Below are 19,291 nucleotides of genomic sequence, written 5' to 3'. Positions count from 1 at the left end.
AAAAGAATATGATAAAAAATGTGAACAGTAAAATGATAACAAACTCGCAACTATCAACAACTGAACCTAAAAAATCAAAACCAAAATCAAACTAAGCAAACAACTAGAAGAAGAACAGAATCATAGAAATAGAGATCACATGGAGGATTATTAGTAGGGAGGGGTAAAGGGGAGAATGGTGGAAATGGTACAGGGCATACGAAGCATAAATGGTAGGTACAAAATAGATGGGAGGGGGGTTAAGAATAGTATAGGAAGTGGAGAAACCAAAGAGCTTATATGCACAACCAATGGCCATGAACTAAGGCTGGGGGAATGCTGGAGGGAAGGGGTGCAGGGTGAGGGGACTAAAGGGGAAAAATAAATGGGACAACTGTAATAGCATAATCAATAAACTATATGAAAAAAAAGAATCTGCTTGGAGAGATTTTCTTGTGGTCTTTTGATATTAAAACATTAGGGATTTCTAAACAGCTTACAAGTGATTATTTTCTGGTAATTTTGAAACAGGAAGTTGTATGGACTAATCTCTTCTATTTCTAAGGCTGTTTATTCTTTGTCTGAATCTGATAAACCCATGAACCCCAACTTAACCCTAACTAAATGAAACTTAACCTTTCCTCTGTTCTCACATCGGTGGACAATGGGCCTCAGCTGCAGGAATCATTAGAGAAGCTTGCCCAATCTCTAGGCCAGCTGGAAGGCCAGGCTCCCTGCATTTTAGCCAAATAGACACTGGCACTGAGTTACCCTAGGGCAGAGGTTTGACATGGTTTGAATGAAGCTTGGATTTTGAAGTATCCATCCCTTTAGGTTGATGTCACTGGGAGTCCAAGACTCCTCTTTCATTAGCTGGCCTCTCACATAGATGGCAATAGTGACAGAAAACAGCCCACTGTTAAACCAGTTGGTTCTTTTTATTATTTGTAATTTTTTCTATTTGCATGAGAGGCTGGCAGCATATGGCCTGATGAATTGAAAAAAACCCCCATAAACTCTCATCTACTGCCCAGAGCCTCCAACTCATGGCACTAGCAGGGACTAGTCCGGCTCCACCTGCCGCTTGTCTGGAGGGCAGGGGCATAAACTGATGACCTACTAGGTTTCCCCATCCCAACAATGCTCAACTCATGCCATGATTTAATCTCTAACACTACTGTCAGAAATGGCTGGAAGTGGTAACACCACTGTTTCAACAGTCAATCTGATTGGCAAGCTCTGCCCTACCTAATATTCTATGCTAATTTTGCCCTCCCGGGCAACAGGAATAGAGGACCAGAAATGCTTCAGTCCAGTGCACACAGGGCAGCTCTGAGTAGAACTAGTTCTGAGAAATACCTAGGAATGTATGCTCACATTACCTTTCCCCGCTAAAAGGGACTAGCAGCAAACCAGGGAAACGCCTTTGTAATACATCTGTTTATTTTCCTGTATACTAGGTATTTTCAAAGTCAAAAATTTGTATCATTTTTATTGTAGTTTTTTGTGACTTAAACATTTTTATTTTATGATTTCTTTTGAGAACTTAACCTTTCTTTGACTGAAACAGAAATATTACAGTTATTTGGGTTCACACTTAAACCAAATCACAGACGCTTTTTCTCTCCTTAATTGAGTATGTGTTTATGATTATGCAATGTCAAACAAACCATATGAACACAGAAACAATGTACAGGCTTTCATTGATTTAATGAATTGGAATGAAAGTTAAAAACAAGTCATTTTGAAATTCAAAGTCAGTCTACCAACCCACTTTGATGTTGTTCAGAAACGTTTTATTTTCCTTACAAGTTAAGATCGCCAAATATATTTACACTGAAGACATGTGGCCAGGATTGCTGGGGAACATAGAAAGGAGGAGATAATTGGGGGGTAAAAGCTTCTGTTATCTCAGAAAGTGAGAGATGTTCTTGAGAAGCCACAGCAGACACGCTCAGTGCAAGATTGAGCATAGACAGAAGAGTCCCAGGGCCGGCCAACCTTTTGGTGTCTCTGGGCCACACTGGAAGAAGAAGAGTTGTCTTGGGCCAAACATTAAATACACAACACTAACAAAAACTGATGTACAAAAAAAGGTTTTAAGTAAATCTATGCTTTTGTATTGGGCCACATTCATGGCCATCCTGGGCTGCATGTGGTCTGTGGGCCATGGGTTGGACACCGAGAACACAAAACCCTGCTAAATACTAGGCATTGCTATCTGAGTAAATCCTAAGAATAAATGTGTGAAGTATGTTATGTTGATTATTTTATGTTTTGCAACCAGTAGAGCAAGGGCAGTGACTAATCAGATTGGCTGCTTTAGAGAAGCCTCCCTGCTTGGTGAGACATTGACCTTTTGGTTTCTGAATTTGGGGTGAGGTCCAGAGTGGGACATGGGGATTCATGGGAGTTGGGCAGCAGTGACTTATTGATGTGTGGAAGTGGTTCAACTTTTTATTAACCAGCATGGCATACATGTGTGCTGGCCAAACATTGGTCCCAGAGGTAGGCATTGTTTTGCAGATGAAGACATTGTGGTTTAGAGAGGTTAACTTATTCAAAATCACACAGCTAATAAGAAGCAGAGTCAGAATTCAAGTTCATATCTGTCTCCAAAGACTGAGGCCTTTCTTATTGGCTATGTCATTACTATAATGCTTTCTGGAAATTTTGCACTAAAGAGCTGACTTTAATTGTTACTGAGATTTCATCAGAGTGATATAGATAAAGACATCAGATTTAGTCTAACAAGAGAAGAAGGTTGACTGAGAGCAGAGAAAGTTTCTCTATTCCAAAGTCAACTAACTGACATTAGAATGGTACATGCTCTACATATAATTGATGCATAATACTTTGTTTAATTAAAGTAGTCTTTAATGTTGTACTTTTATACAAGAGAGGTGTATAGGATGTATACCAGTGAACATTTTAGACAAGATACAATTCTAGAACAAAATAATAAACTTAAAAATTGTTATTTCTAGTTGAAATAATATAGTTTAAATTAAACAGAACTGAGCAAGTTTTAATTCAATTCAACATGAATATAAATAACTAAAGCTTAAATTATAAGAAACACTTTAAGATTTAAACTATTTGTCCTAGCAGTAATTAAGGGCTGTATGGTAGTTTATTTCTTCCTAAGGAAGAAAATATATTTTGCACAGAAATTGCAAATTGATTAGCTGTTAGGTCTGTCCCTTTTTATGGGATCAATGCAGAAAATGTAGATATACTCAGATGTATAACCACATTCTATTTAGAAAAATAAGATCGAGAACATTGATTTTACTAGATAGAATGTAATTTTAAACAGTCCCTAATGTAAGAGCGGCTTTTGTTCCAAATATTTGTTTGAAATTCACTATTCTAGGATTTTATTTGCAAATTTCAACATATAAAACTGAAATGATATTAGGTATATTCTCAGTCCGACTAGTGAATTTTATCTATAATGTATCCCAAATATAGAACTAATTATGTTTTAGGCTCTACTTTCTATGTATTACATTGTTAATGAAGGGAAAACATTCTGAGTTCCAAATTAATGTCCTGGAACATACTTGCATTCGGACCTCCAGTCTTGACATAAAACAAACAAACTGAAAAACCCGTAGTTTAAATTACATTCTCTTCTATTTTTGCAGGAATAAGGCAGAAGTTCAGAGAAGGGTCTGAATGATGATGTTGTTTGCTCAGATTTGCACTGTGATTCTAGGAAAACACTTTGAAGACCACTAAATCTAAGTGTTCCAAATTCTGACTCTCAATGTGGATCGTAGCTGGGTAGAACTTAGAGATGAGCAAGTTAGGCAGAGCCTTCTCATTTGAATCAGCAGAATAGAAACTCTTCTCCCCTCACCTAATTCACAAACTCAGGCTGGGGGCAATGGCTCTTCACACGTCCACCTGGCCCGTTTTTGTTTCTAGAAGCAAGTTATATAGGAAGATTTACAGAGTATTTGAAGGAGAAGAAATGTTCATCTTCCATTACAACCTTCCTTTCCTTAAACTACCTATTCCTTGCAAATATCTCTTTTAAGAAATTTTCTTTTTTTAAATTTATTTATTCACTTATTTTCAGAGAGAGGGGAAGGAAGAGAGAAAGAGAGAAAGAGAAACAACGCTGTGTGGTTGCCTCTTGTGCACCCCCACCAGGGACCTGGCCTGCAACCCAGGCATGTGCCCTGACTGGGAATTGAACCAGTGACCCCTTGGTTCACAGGCTAGCACTCAATCTGCTGAGCCACACCAGCCAGGGCCTTGTAAATATTTCTTAAATTTCTATCCTGTGTACTGTATAATCTTAGTTGATGGAACACATATGTAGTTCTACCTCGAAAAAGATTTTCTAGGCACAAACAAAAGGTACACATGAGTCAGACAAATAGCAATTCAACAGCTTACCTAAAAAACTGAATACTTGTTTGCAAAAATAAGTAGTTTTTCTGAGCCATGAGCTCAGAAGGGAGGAGCGCTGTCATGGAATTGAGAAAGATGAATTCGTGGAAGGACAGGACAACTGAGGCTGGCACGAAATTGTTTAAGTGGATGAAATGGAACAATATCACAGAGACTGGAGAAAATATCACTCGATACCGATCGCTGATTTACGGAAAAGACACAGTGAAGGAGAGGTTGGAGTCGAGGCTTAGCGCATGATGCCTTTGTGGTTAAACCATAACCATCCACTCACAGTCTGCATAGGAGCAGCGATAGCCTGCTGTGGGGAGTGGCCCTGACCTTGGTGGCAGGGAAGGAGGTGGTCAGGAGACAAAGGTTCATCTCTGCTACCCACCAGAAATACCATTTTGGATGAAAAACTGGACTTGTCCTAGCAGGTGTTCTTTCAAACATGAGATGAGGGATTTGAGTTTGATGGTCTTTAAAATCCCATCCAGCTCACAGATTCTAAGTGCTTTGCTCTATGTTAATGGAAAGCGAATAGTGGGATAGTTGCGGAGCAGCGGTGAAAGGAATAGGAGGAAAGGGGTTCAAAGGGGACCAGAAGGAAGAGTGATTAGCTCGTGGAGGCAGGGGTGAGTCGGGGGGGACATTTCAAATGGCATCTCTGACTTTATCTCACCCCCTTAGACTCCCTTCTGTTAAGCGTCCATCAAGCATCTCTTTCTTCCCTCTCTGTGCGTGTTCCACTGCCATCAGCACCCCACCCTTAGCCGTGCGTACCCAGGCAGTCGAAAGCAGACTCCAGAAGAAATGGTTTTCAACTTCTTTTATTGTGGCAGCCTGTGGAGCTCTTGCTTTTCCCTTTTTTTTGTTATGTATGTTTTGATTTGTCATTGATGGTGGTAACTGCAAATCTTTGGTTTCCATGTCCAAGGTCAATGTCCTGATAGCTGCATCCTTTGAACCTGCCCAGACACACCTAGAGACAACATTTTCAAGTATCTCCAGCTCTGTGGGGGCTACAAGAAAAGTTAGTTAGAAGTAGGGATGAGAAAAAGACCTAGTGAATACAACTCTAGGAATTCCAAGGTGAAAAGACCCTCCTATTAGAAGGAGCAGAAGCAGGTACAAGTTGGAGAGCCAAGGTCGGTGCTCAAAGCATTCCTTTGTTAGCCAAACACAGCCTTGACATGGCACTTTCATCAACACCTTTTTATTGAGTGCCTGTCATATGCCAGATACTATTATAGATGCTGCAATTTCCCATTCATCTAAGCTACTATGATACATGAAAATAAAGTAAATAATGGTTTTTCAAAGGATTAATATTTTATAATCCAGTTCTGCTCCATGTGTTAACTCTTAGAACCCTCACCATTGTGAATATTTGTTAACATCTATTTTTTCAACATAGGTTATTGAAAGCATCTTGATACATTTCATTAACATTTTTATATAAAGTGATAAAATCTTTGATTAAACTATTTCTTAAGAAAAATGGATACGCTTGCTTTTGTTCTGTGAGAGAAATGCCCCCTGACCTTAAAAGTCATCTCGTCAACATCTCAGCCTCACCCCTGGGCAGGTCCCTCCTCCATCCATCAATACAGGACCAGCCACAGTGTCCAGAACAAACCCCACACTTTTGTGCCTCTAGACCTCTGCTTATGCTAGGCCCCCACCTGGGAAGGCATTGTCCTGCGTGGGAAGTGTCCAAGCAACGCTCTTCTCCTTTGATCCAAAAGCCTTCTCCTTTGATCAATTCTTCTACCGCAGTTAGGGCACCCTTTTCCCTGTTTGGGGCTCAATGTATTCAGTAGAAACTCTGATTATCCAAACTCTCACACCTGCTTTCTCTTCCAAACGAGATTTTGTAAATTCACCGAGGGCAGGGACTCTACCTTACTTGTGGTTATATCCTCAGGGAATGAAGAAGAAAAGCTTCCTCCGTGTCTAATAAATTATGCGAGCGAATAAACAGATGAGTGAGTAAACGAACCAATCCCACATGCATACCTTCAGCTACTAGGAACACACTGCGAGAGTGTTGGGAGGCATGCGAAGGAGTGAGGTGGGTTCCCCCCGGGAGGCACTCGGAGGATGTGCCAGTGTAAGAAGCACCCAAGCTGGCAGAGAACTTTGTGAGTTTGTTTGAGCCAAACTGATGACAGTTTCTGGGAAGTAAAATCTCAGCGGATGGAGAACATGCTCTGGAGGATTGCGCTTTTGCAGCTTGTGTGTGTGCATTCCGATCAAAGGTGGACACAGAAGGAGTGACCTTCCAGGGACCTGAAAGTCACCGGTGGGAGATTCAAGAGATGGGAGAGAGGGAGGGTGGGAGAGTGTGTTGGGGGAACACCGGAACTGGATCAAGAGTAAATCAGAGACATACTTCTTCTGCATTGGTGGGTATATGATAGTTAGCACTTAGGGATGGTTTTTAGGGAACGAGGTAACAATGAGGGATTCTGAGGTCTTGTGCCCTCGTGTGGACTCCCCTTCGGGGTCCAGTAAAAGGATTACTCTGATATTCCAAAGGTATGTTATCTTAGATGTAAAAAAAAACATAGGCTTTCTTAAGGTAAAGACTGACCTTTGACAAGGAAGCTTACTAGCCTAGGATGTGACTACCCATCCTAACTCGCTTTTAATTAGAAATGTTTATGTTCGGACCATCCTATGTGGATACTTTCAGTCTCTGAGCTTGTCAGACCTACCATACAGGTCTCCCCTGAGCTTGTCAGGTTTAGTGTGTGGCTCCTTTTCCATCCACAGATACAAGAGCGATGCATTGAAAGAGATGCATAGAATGGCTCTTGGGAATATATCTTAAATAAAAAAGGTTTCCCTTTCTCAAATGTACAGTCTGAGAGAAAAATTTTTGTATATTGGAAGAAACATTTTTAAAAAGCAGAATTCTGTAGTTAAAAGTCAGCAGTCAAATTATTTCACTTCCCCGTGTGTGGATAGTGTGGAAAATATTTCACCACCTGATAGTACACAATTGTTGCATTCTCAGCTTTACTATTTGGAGTCGGGGCTGAACTTTCAAATCCTCTGCATTACATTGCTCAGCCTCTCTGTGCACCACAGACCTCACCTTCCTAACCACTGCTTGCTGCTTTCGCTTTTTGCGTTACACCCAAAGCCACCATCAGATGTCATGGGGATGAGACTTCAGAAGGTAAGTGAAAAGAAAACAGTAACATGTTCTTTTTTTCAAAACAGATTTTGGTGCAGGCATCCGCCCCAGAATGACAGGAAGCACCACCTTGCAGTGTTCCTTCTTTGCCATGTGAATGGGACATGCAGCCTGGTCTGTGTGGAATCATAGATGGCAGGACTAGAATGAGCCCACGTTCTCACGGGCCCTGTCTGAGAAGGAAGCAGGCCCTATTGTCTAGACAAGAGGAAATGCTTTATTTTTTTGAGGGGAGGATTTTAAAAGCCAAATGAAGGCTAGAGAATATAACTGAAGTTTGATTGATTCCTTGCTTCTTTTTTGAAGGCTTTTTTCCTCTTTTTTAAAATTTCATTCTAAAAGTACATCTTTAAGCCCCAAGTGCAAATTAAAACTTAATGAAGTTAGTGAGATCAAAAAGATATAGGCCTGTTGCATAGCAAGCCTATGTCTGTTTTCCCTTCCCCCCCATCAGGGGTTTTAAAGTTGGGGTACAATGTATATCATGTTTTATAAGATTTCTCTGTAGTCTCCTTTAGGCAATTACAGAGTACATGGCTATTTTAAGTTAATGTTTCATAATCCTTTAAAAGGGATATAAGTTTGAATGTTTGAAATAGTTTTTTCCTACATTGTAAATGTTAGGTTATTGAGAGTTCCTTAGACCTTTTCCACGACAAGGCAACACAGACTCGTGGATGTTTGCGGTTCTTGTTCTCCCAGGCCCTGCCCCCCGTTGAGCTGCAGGCCTTTCATGCCGTGTGCAGCCTGCTCCCACGTTCCCACTTCCTCCCTCACGGAGTGCAGGACACGTCAGTCTAAAAGGTTTTGGGAAAAGATTAAACAGTGATGATTTTAAAATAAGTTCCTTTTATTACACATTTCACACGTTTTATTGATATTAATTATTTTATTATAATTATAGTTGAAAGTCTACTTATAAGATCATTTCCTTGCAAACTAGAAAATGGTATCTCATACTGCTGCCTGCTGGGCCTTTTCACAGTTCATCCTGTCCGGTAGCTTTGTGTCGATACAGCTCATTTCAAGTTTCTGGTTCTAGTTCCAGCAGCTGTTGTTCTGGAGGCCATCAGACCCAGAATTTTGCTAGAATTTAAGTTTTTTTCTCAACCTGAGATTGTTTTTTCACAGTGAAACTGCTCTGTTTCTCACTGGTGGCTCTAATATCTAGTTCTGTCTTTAGGTTTGACAAACACGATACACTAACAAGAATATTTTGCATTTGTATAGCTTTTATATACAGATATTTTATTCTCCTAGCAACTTTTCATGTTATGGGTAGATTTTATGGAATAACCAACTCAAATGTCTGACAAGCAACTATACAGACTCTGGAGCTCAATTGTCTACATTTAAACTCTTAGACCACTACTAATTAAGGCAAGTTACATGACAGGTACCTGCCTTAGTTTCTCAGTCTGTAATGTAATGGTTTGTGCCACATTGGGTTGTTAAATGAGATAATTCCTGTAAAGTATTTAGAATGGTGCATGTCAAATAGTAAGTATTACTTATGTTTTTGTTAAATAAATAGAAATAAATAAGTAAATGCTCAACCTCCCTAGTCAGGGAAATACATATTAAAATAACAGATATCAGTTTACACCCATCGATTTTTTTTGAAAACGATGAAGTAATAGCACCTGGTATCAGGGAAATTATACTCATAGACTGCGTGTTGGCATGTGAATTGTAATAGCCTTTTTGGAGACCAGTCGAGCAGTGTCTGTGGATGTTTACTGTGGCATTTTCTAAGGTGCCTACCACCACCTACCAAGCTCTGTATCATCCAGGCCCCAGGCGAGAGATCTGTTGGTCCCTTGCCTGACTCTCATCTTGCTTCTTGCACATGAACCACAGTCGTTTCGCCCTTCATTCTGAATCACTCCACCCACACTCTCCTTCAGAAGCTGGGTGCTTGCTATTTCTTCTGACTGGATGGCTCTTCTTACAATGCTCCCCACTCGCTTTTGCTAGGTACACCACACAGCAACTTCAGTCAAATCCTCCCCTACCCCCACCCCAACCTGGACCTCATGTCAGGCACTGATCCCTGGTTGTTGATTCCTCCCAGTCAATTACTCTCCTTGGGAATTCAATGCTGATGCACCAGTAGGGGTTCCAGGTGGTTCACTTGGATTCTCTTAGATTCTATGAAAGAGATAATTGTCTCTTACTGTGTACTTTACTCATGTTTTCCGTGCAGTGAATCCTTGAAACTCTTATAGGCACTACCTATCACTTTTATCTGATACTGAAGAAACACTACAAAGTTGATTCTTGACTGGTAGGGCTTTTGTGGTTCACTCAGGCCCATAAAATTCCTGAGCCAGGAAGGTGGGCTTGGCAGGATGACAATGCCAATTTGACGGAAATGTGTTTCAGCTACCTGAAGGGAACCCAATGGAGCCCTCAGATAGAAATTTGAGAAAACAATATCAAGTTAGAAATAGTAAACATTCTAAAAATAAAGCAGCATTGTCTTAGAAATGCAAGAAGCAGAAGCAAAAATATGTGGTTTGAATTATTAGCAAAATAGTTAATGACCAAAACCCCCCTAGTGACCAAAGGGCATATTTTAGGGTAAGAATATGCCCTTTTTATCATAACTTCCAGGTACCTGAAGTTTTATATTCGCTAGTCTGGTTGTGTTTTCTACCAGCTCTAAGGGTAGGTTTGCGTGCTGCTTTTATTGGATGGTACTTTTTAAGGCACTCAACTGTCTTCACTTTAAATAGAATAATTTAGGAATACTAATTCTAAACTTACTCTCCCCGAAGGCAAGATAAAGATTTCATAATGTTTGATTTTAGAAGATACAAATGTTTTTGCTACAATATAAGTGTCTTACTATTATGTTTAGAGGTTCTTATTACTGAAAAATGGGGGTGCATCTTATAGTCAAATGTAGCTTACCTGGATCGCTGTGGGGGGGGGGCGGCAGTGGAGCAGGGTCACAGGTTATTAAATATTTTACCACATTTTTTGCTTCAAAATTTTTTTCCTATATTCCTCCTCTAAAACCTAGGTGCGTCTTATGGTTCAGTGCATCTTATGGACCTAAAAATGCAATAGTTCTAAATAATTTTTCTGACAGGAGAAAAGGATGTTTAAACTCTGAAAGTGGGGAAAAAAAGAAATTCCAAGAGTATTATTTGAGCTTTAGATTTTCTTTGAGCAATTTCCTCCATCAATATGTTTGTAAAACCAAACTTTTTCCTTCCCCCTGAAAAAAGTGCCTGTGAAGAGGAGAAGTAAGGGGAATGATTGCATAACAGTGTAAGAATTCTGAATTTCTAACACACATGCTTAACACATTTCAGAGATTAATAATTTTTGCCTTCACTATAAATGCTGAGCTTTGACACTCACTTGTTTAGGACAGAGGTCTTTTGATTATGTGAAGTGGCCGAGCTCAAAAACCCTACATACATAAAGAAAGAAATGTAAAAACCCTTTTATCACCCCCCTTTTGAGAGCAATATTGAAAGCAATGAGCAATACAGAAAGAGCAGCAGGTCAGAGACTGCTTGCTGCAGACAGAGCCCACGGTTCTTCCTGTGATCTCAAGATTGACCTTTCACCTTCTCTTGCCTTAACTCCTCTGAGGGGAAAATATTTTGGGGGTCGGGGAGCTTTGCATTTTCCTTTTCAAAATCAATGAGCTAGATTGCTAGAATCATAAAACCATGCTGAAAGCCCACGCTCTTAGAACCCTGGGGGAAGTTTTTATCTGTTGATTAGCTGAGAAGCTTATTTTCCATATTAACAAGCAATAGTCATTCTAGTCCTGTTCTGGTAAAAGTCAGTATAGATATTAGACATCAGCTCAAAGGCTCTTGACAAGTTTTTACAGACAGGACCCCCAGTATCCCCAGGTTCTGCTTAATTGTAAAGTCTAACATCATTACCCTTTTGAAAATCTTGAAATCTAAAACAATTAAATAATGGACTTCGATCTTATTAGCAGAGAAAATAGTAGAGAAAATTAGTAGTAGAAAATGTATTGAATAATTACACTGTCTTTTCATCCCAGACACCTAGAGTCACCCTCGAGAATTTTCGTGGTAATTGAAATAAAAGCCTTTACCAGGTTCTTCCCTTTGTTATAAATGTGCCTGCCAAGGAATGTGCTTGGAAGCTAATTAATGGATGGCTGTTTAAGATAATGTTTTTTTAAAATAAATGTCATTGACCCATCTACTCCATTCTTATAGTCTCTTTCTAAGATTTATAATTTTCTGTTCTTAAGTTAAAACTACATGACTATAATTCATTTCTAGTAAAGAGTCATTAAAGAATAATAAACAGTGTTTTCCTTTTTAGCTGTAATGTGTGCTGATGTTATCTGCTACTTTGTAAATAAGAGGGAGTACTGAGAAATAGGTTTAAAGATAATTTTATTTGTAGAACTCATTAAATATTTACGCGTGATTTTGGTATATATAAAAATGATTACAAAACTAAAAAATCAAAATAGATATTTTAATGGCAATAAAATGAACAATATGCAAATATTTCTAATACACTTAAATATGGAGACCTTTAAAGTTTTTAAAATTCTTAACTAAAATCTACTGTGTGTAGTAAAACTTTAATATTTTATGACACATGTTTATTTATAAAATTAAATTTAAATCAGTGTTAAAATCTTTATCGTCTATTAATTCCATTCTCTTTTATATTCTTTTTATATTCTCTTTACATACACCCACACATTCATATACTCATCTTTTTTCTTTACCAAATATAAACATGGATTATTTTGACAGAAATTAAAAGACTGAGGTCATACAAAATGACAGCTATAGTACTAAAATTTTATTTAGAAAATGCAAACAAAGTATTCCTAAGAAATGAAAAATGATCGCTTTATGCAGGCTAATTTTACATGTTTATAGTACATATGTATACAAATTATATATACTTTTATTATTCACAAACTAGGAGTTTGATGAAGAATTTTTTCAGAGAATAATTTGATTTAAAAATAGAGCCCTGGCTGATGTAGCTCAGTGGATTGGGCCTGCAAACCAGAGGATCGCAGTTGGATTCCCAGTCAGGGCACATGCCTGGGTTGCAGGCCAGTTCCCAGCAGGTGACACATGAGAGGCAACCACACATTGATATTTCTCTCCCTCTTTCCTTCCCTTCCCGTTTAAAGATAAATAAATAAAATCTTTTAAAAAATGAAGAGAAATTTGCTTTTTGATGGTACAACATATTCTGTCATTAGTGGCATAGGCGTGAAAAAAGTCTTTCCAAATCCTCCAGTTGCCTACAGACTAAAACAGACCTTACTAGAGTTATATCTTTGGCCATAGAACAAGGAGGTTTGTAACTCCAAGTGTCAGCATTTGAAGTTGGCCTCATTTAGAAAAGGGTGGAGTCACAAATACTAGGAACAGAGTTCTCTAGGCTTCAACGTGATGTTTTACCCTCTGGTTGCAAATTATACCTTAGTTTACTTTTGTTACTTTCAACTAGACAGGATGTTTACAAGATTCATATAGAATGAGCCCTGGCTGTAGGCCAAGTGGAAAGTTCATACCCTTTTTTTATTTTATCTCTAGGGCCTTTTTCCAAAACTTTTATATGCTGCTAAGTAACCGACAATTTTATATTTGTTTTTGTTTGTTTTCCCGAAAGCTGTTCCTCAAGTAAATTTGTTAAAAATCAAAACCGATTGTCTGGTTATCACTTTAAATGTTATTACAACGTAGTTATTTGGTAGGGTTTATTTGTTGCTAACAGACCTGCTTGTTATTGAAGAGACATGGCTTCTAAGCTCTGCAGAATTACATACTTTCTTCCTGAGTCTTCCACTTCCGTCTAGCCAAGAAATCGAGGTGGGGAAAGGTGTTTTAACTCCAACAGGAGAATAAGCTTTCTTTCATGGAAATGCAACTAATTTAGGAGGCAAGAGGCAAAAAACATGGGTGGGAATAAGATTGCCCAGGAAGAAGGAAGACAAAGAAAAGGGTAGAAAATAGACACGTGCAGATTCAACAGTTAAGCTAAGAAGGAAAAACTCAGAAACTGGAAAGGAATATTCAGCAAAGTCAGAGGAGGTAGAATCCCAGAATAAAAAAAAGGAAGTCGTGAAAAGAATGGAGCCATCTGTAGTGTCAAATATCGCAGCAAGCTCAAGGGACAAAGTAAGAGTGCTCAGTGAAGCTGGAGACTGAGACTTCATGGTGGGCTTTGAGAAAGTAATTTTAGAACACTGACTGGCAAAGAGGAATGGGAAGTGGAGCCAGTGAGCATAAACAACACTTATAAAAATATTTGGTAACAGGCAGAAAAGGCAGAGTAAATAGATTGAGCCAGAGAGAAAAACGAGGGAAGAGATGCATTTATTTTGGTTTTCAGAAGTAAAATTTCATTTCTGATATAAATATGAGGATTTAATCTAAACCCTCCTGTAATATTTAGAAGGTTTCAGGGCAATAGCTCTGATATGGCAAAGTAGAAGTAAATAACCAAAGTTAATTAATTAATTTATTTTTCAAGAGCATATACTTTAATCAAAAATCGTGTAGGTCTGTTTCCTACATGATTCAGAAATGAAAGAAGAGAGATTGCAACTGATACCACAGAAATACAAAGGATTGTAAGGAATTTCTACAAAGATCTATATGCTAAGAAATTTGAAAACCTGGGTGAAATGGACAAATTTCTAGTAAAATACAGTCTTCCAATATTGAATAAAGAAGAAGCAGAAAGCCTGAACAGACCAATAACAGCTGACAAAATTGAATCAGTAGTCAAAAAACTCCCAACACACAAAAGCACTGGACTGGATGTTTTCACAGAATTCTACAAAGCATTTAAGGAAGAGGTAATCCCTGCCCTTCACAGACTATTCCAAAAAATCCAAGAAGACAGAAGACTCCCAAACTCTTTTTATGAAGCCAGTATCACCATAATTCCCAAACCAGATAAAGATATAAAGAGAAAGAAAACTTCAGGCCAGTATTGATGATGAACATAGACACTAAAATCCTCAACAAAATATTGGCAAACCACATCCAGCAATACATTAAAAAGATCATACATCATGATCAAGTGGGATTTATCCCAGGGATGCAAGAGGGGTACAATATTCACAGCAATAAGACAAGACAAAGAAATAAAAGGTATCCAAATTGGAAAGGAGGAGGCAAAATTGTCATTGTTTGCAGATGACATGCTAGTATACATAGAAAATCCTATGGATTCCACCAAAAAAACTCTTGACCTAATAAGTGAATTTGGCAAAACAGTGGGATACAAAGTCAATATTCAGAAATCAAACACATTTTTGTATACCAACAATGAGATATCAGAAACAGAAATCAGGGGGGAAAATCCCATTTAATATAGCACAGGAAAAATAAAGTACTTAGTAATAAACCTAACCAAGGAAGTAAAAGACCTATACTCAGAAAACTACACAATGCTGAAGAAAGAAATTAAGGAAGGCACAAACAAAAGGAAGCATGTACCATGGTCATGGATTGGAATAACTGACATCATCAAAATGTCCATACTGTGCAAAGCAATGTATAGATTCAATGCAATCCCTATTAAAGAACCAATTGGAATATTTCAGAGACATAGAACAAACACCTCAAAAATTTATGTGGAACCATAAATGACCCTGAATAGCTGCAGCAATTTTGAGAAAGAAGAGCAAAGTAGGAGGAATTACAATACTTGATATCAAACTGTATTACAAGGCCACTGTAATCAAAACAGCCTGGTACTGGCATAAGAAAAAACAAGTAGACCAATGAAACAGGATAGAGAGCCCAGAAATAAACCCAAGGCTCTGTGATAGGGGTGTCAAATTCATTTTCACAGGGGGCTGCATCAGCCTCACAGTTGCCTTCAAAAGGCCAAAGGTTACATTTATATAAGCCTATATAAATTTACTCCTTAACTAGGGGCAAGGAGTTTGGCACTGCCATGGGGTAGAAACAAGGTGCCAGACCAGATAAAACAAGGGGGAAGGGCTGGATTTGGCCCGTGGGCCTTGTGTTTGCCACCTGTACTCTATGGTCAATTAATATTTGACAAAGGGGACAGCAGCATAAAATGGAGTAAAATTAGCCTCTTCAACAAATGGTATTGGGGGAGCTGGACAGCTACATGCAAAAAAATGAAACTCGAGCACCAACTTATACCATACACCAAAATAAATTCAAGGTGGATAAAAAACTTAAATATAAGTTGTGACACCATAAAAGTCTTAAAACATAAGCAGGAAAATCTCAGATATTCCACACAGCAATATTTTTACCAATATGTCTCCTAGAGCAAGGGACATAAAAGAAAGAGTGAACAAATGGGATCTCATCAAAATAAAAAGCTTCTGCACAGCTAAAGAAAACAGTAGTGAAATAAAAAGAGAACCAATTGTATGGGGAAACATATTGCCAATAATACCTTGGACAAGGGTTTGATCTCCAAAATATAAAAAGAACTCAAATAACTTCACTCCAGGAAGACAAAAAACCCAATTAAAAAATGTGAACAGACACTTCTCTAAGGAGGACACACAGAGGGCCCAGAGACACATGAAAAGATGCTCAGCATCACTAGCCATCAGAGAGATGCAAATTAAAACCGCAATGAGATACCACCCTGCATCGATGAGAATGGCCATCATAAACAAATCAAGAAACAGTAAGTGTTGGAGAGGATGTGGAGAAAAGGGAACTTTACTCCATTGTTGGTGGGAATGCAGACTGGTGCAGCCACTGTGGAAAACAGTACAGAATTTCCTCAAAAAACTTAAAAATGGAACTGCCTGTTGACCTGGCAATTCCACTGCTGGGATTGTACCCTAAGGAAAAAAAATCATATAGGTCTATTTCTGGACTCTATTCCGTTCCATTGGCCTATTTGTATATTTTCATGTCAATGGTCACACTGTTTTCATTACCATGGCTAATCTTCATCTTGAAATCAGATAGTGTAGTTCTTCCAACTTCTTTGTTTTTCAAAATTCTTTGGGCTATCCTAGGTTTTTGCATTTCTATATGAAATGTAGAATGAACTTAGTAAAGCAGTTTATTTTTCAGTTCTATTTTTATCAGTGTTTCATTTGATAATTCCTATTTCCATGTCTTTATGTCCACCAAATCTTTTCTTCTGCAATGAATATTCTTCTCTTTGTGCAATAATTCAATGTATTTTTCATCTTCAACATTGTACTTTTCATCTCCACAAGTTTTACTTTGTTTTTTATATTTTCCATGTCTCTCAAATTTTTGAAAAATTTAAAAAATTGTATAATAACAGTTTTAATATTTTTGATTGCTAACATCTGTGTTATTTCTGGGTTGGTTTCAGTTGATTCATTTTTCCCTTATAATGGGTCATATTTTCCTGCTTCTTTGCATGCCTGGTAATTTTTTATTTGATGCCAGGCATTGTGAATTTTACCTTATTCGTGCTGGCTTTTTAAAGTTCCTATAAGAGTTTTTGAACTTTGTTCTGGGATGCAGTTAAGTTGCTAGGAAACAATTTGATCCTTTAGGGTCTTCTTTAAAGATTTGTGAGATGGGATCAGAGCAGTGTTTAATCTAGGGCAACTACTTGTTACTGCAGCAAGAGCCTTCTGAATACTAACCCAATGACCATAAATCTTAAAATTTTCCATTCTGATACAAACAGGACTATTTCCAGACCATTTGAGATGCGGTTTCTCTTACTCTCATTCTTTTATTTAAAAATTATTTTTAATTTTTGGGGGGAGGGGGAAGTGAAGGAGAAAGAGGAGGAGGGAAGCATCGATTGGTTATCTCTCTCATGCCCCCAGTTGGGGACTTGGCCCATAACCCAGGCATGAGCCCTGACTGGGTTTTGAACTGGCAACTTTTTGATTCTCAGGCTGATGCTCATTCCACTGAGCCATATCAGCCAGTGCTCTCATTCTTTCAGGTGAGTCTTTCTCAGTCCTCAGGTAGTTTCTTCAAATGCATGTGACATATAGTTCTCTACTGAATACTTGAGGGAGGTTCTCTGCAAATTTCCACGGTTCTCTCTTACTGCATCTGCGTCCTCTGAAGTTTTCTGATCTGTGAACTCTAGCCTTCTTGATTTCCGTAGACTCTCAGCTCCATCTCCTCGACTTAGGGAATCTATCATAGTGCCCTTCCCTGTGTCACCTTGTGGAAACTCCCTTAGGGCTTTATATAACGTCGTCTCATTTATTTCCTGTGTCTCAGGGAGTCCTCTTCTTTGTTACCTGGTATCAAGTGTCTTGAAAACAATTCTTACATATATATTGTTTATTTCAGCTGTTTCAACTTTATTTTTGGTTGGAAGTAGAATTCTAGCTAGCTTCTTGACATTTCCCTTGGATGACACAATTATCTTTTTTTTAACCTTTTCAATTTTTATTTAAAATATTTTAAAAATTTAATTACAACTGATATATATTATATTAGTTTCAGGTGTACAGCATAGTAGTTAGACGTTTATATAACTTATGAAGTGAAGATAACTGTGATAGACACAGTTATCTTAAATTTAAAAATATTCAAAATGGAACTCCAAATTGTCCTCTGAAAACTCCCCTTTCCCTATCTCTGCCATCTCAATATATGGTACCACCATGATATAGTTGTTCAAATTCGAAACCTGGAAGTCATTCTTGATTTCTTCTTTTCTTTCTCCCATGCCCAATCCTTCAGCAACTCAGAGGTTGTATCTCCAGTGTATGTTCAGCCCATTTATCTCTCCATCTCTACTTCTATCACCCAAGTTGAGGACGTGGTCATCTTCCACTGATTATGTTAGTATCCTGATTAATCTCCCTTTCCTCTTTTTCTTCCTCTACCCTTCCCTAATCATTCATAACATAGCCCTGTCTGTAAGTTTTTAAAACTATAAAGCAGGTCAAATCACATTTAAAATCCTTTGTGATACTTTTATTGCACATCAGATAATAATTCAAACTCTTCACAGTCACAAAGTTCTATAGGATACAACAAATTTGACCAAATGTGTCTGTTCAGGAGCTATTCACATTCCCCTAACTGTGCTTTAGCTACACTAGCCTCTTGACTTTCTAGAAACCTCCAAACTCTTCTCTAGCTCAGAGCCTTGCCACCACGTGGAAAGTTCTTACTCTAGTTTTATGATATGACTAATGCTCTCTCATTCTTTAAGTCTTGACTTAATACCTCTGCAGACAAGCTTTCACTAACTCTCCCACTTAAGTGCTTTGTTGTTGGCTATCATAGTGCCCAGCCTGTTATCTTCATGGGACTTAATTATTTCGCAATTATGTTTTGTAATTATATGAAACTACTTAACACATTGTTACGCCTGCTTTCTACAAGACTGTAAACTTCGAAGGGCTTGAACCATGTCTCTTTGCTCACTCACTGCTATATAGCCAGCACTCAACACTGCCTGCTACATTGCAGGTATTAAATATTTCGTTAGCTGAATAAAGGAAATGACTGAGTTGAAACTACATTTGTTGTGATTTCCTGGTGCTAGAAAAAATATCATAGCTACTTTCTGGTTGATTGCTAGAATTCCATAATTAGAGTATTTTTTTTTGGTTCAAGAGCTATTTCTTTGGAGAAAAAATTACTTTTTAGACTTTATGAGATTTCCTGAGGAGGAAGTCAGAGGATACAGTTGGTATGTGAATGCTGGCCCTATGAGAAGATTGTCCAGGGAGGAAAGAATCAGAGC

The 19,291-nt window shown here is 38.2% G+C and overlaps 1 long non-coding RNA gene across 1 annotated transcript in view; it reads left to right on the top strand.

Annotated features, from left to right (window-relative positions):
• Nucleotides 1-7,340: 7,340 nt before the first annotated feature.
• Nucleotides 7,341-19,291, top strand: part of LOC118985640 (uncharacterized) — a 118,902-nt gene continuing 106,951 nt past the window's right edge. The window contains exon 1 of the long non-coding RNA XR_005066159.1: nucleotides 7,341-7,573. This is a non-coding gene — a long non-coding RNA (uncharacterized LOC118985640). The remainder of the gene's footprint in view (nucleotides 7,574-19,291) is intronic.

Source organism: Sturnira hondurensis, unplaced genomic scaffold (assembly GCF_014824575.4).
Source record: "Sturnira hondurensis isolate 20B ecotype Veracruz unplaced genomic scaffold, ASM1482457v3 Scaffold0004136, whole genome shotgun sequence".
In the NCBI taxonomy this organism is placed as follows: Eukaryota; Metazoa; Chordata; class Mammalia; order Chiroptera; family Phyllostomidae; genus Sturnira; species Sturnira hondurensis.
The sequence above is the reverse complement of the archived record's forward strand: the minus strand, read 5'-3'. Positions and strand labels throughout refer to the sequence as shown.